An 894-nucleotide genomic window follows, 5' to 3' on the forward strand; every position below is an offset into this window, starting at 1 on the left:
GTATAATATCAGTTCTATCACAATCCTTCACTTCCAAGACAGCAACCCAAAATACCCAAAGTATAATAACATTTGCTCGTATTGAAACTTGTGATGCGTCAATCATCGTAAGGAAAATACCAAAAAGAAAGAAAGGAGAAAAAAAAAGTTATAGATCTTCCATTCATGTCACGATTGCGACAGATGAATACTAAACACGTATGGTAATATGTGGTGAACTGTACTTTCGTAATAATCCTTTACATGAATACTGGTACATATCGTTCGCTTCCAACTTAAAAACTGTTTCACCAGAGTGGCAGAGAAACCCACAAAGCGCAGGGGCATGGTATTTATTTCCAGTATTAGGATAGTAGGGAGTGGAGGTTAATTCCACCTTTCCCGCTGATTCTGCTCTCTGTCTGTGATACATACGCTCGGGTACGTATAATGGTAATCTTTGGTATTCTTTTTCTGATAAATGCAGACACTGTTCTCCGACACAAAACAATAAGGATTGAAACAAACAAGAGATCTTCCTTCCTTTCTGTCTGTTTTATCTGTTGGTGAAAGTAAGAGGGCGGCTAGTAAATCGCTTGTTTGGTTTCTGAGCAAGCAGTTCTGATACGTATCGTTTAATAGTTTATACTTTGTGGATTTCGTGATAAATTTGTGTGCTAAGGTTTCTTCGGTTTCCTGTCCTTCATGAGTCGTATTTCCTCCCGAAGGTAAATATTATTTGGATCCCATGTTTACCCCAGCGATGAAAAATCTAAGGTTGCTGCTCGCCACTTTCCAACACTGGTACATGCAATCGAGGAGGGTTAAGTTCTAGCTGAATATCGTAGATTATTAGGTAATGGTAAGTATCCACTTACCTATAAATTACTTTATTTATCATTAAAGGACCTGTAC

This window comes from Penaeus monodon, chromosome 15 (assembly GCF_015228065.2).
Source record: "Penaeus monodon isolate SGIC_2016 chromosome 15, NSTDA_Pmon_1, whole genome shotgun sequence".
In the NCBI taxonomy this organism is placed as follows: domain Eukaryota; kingdom Metazoa; phylum Arthropoda; class Malacostraca; order Decapoda; family Penaeidae; genus Penaeus; species Penaeus monodon.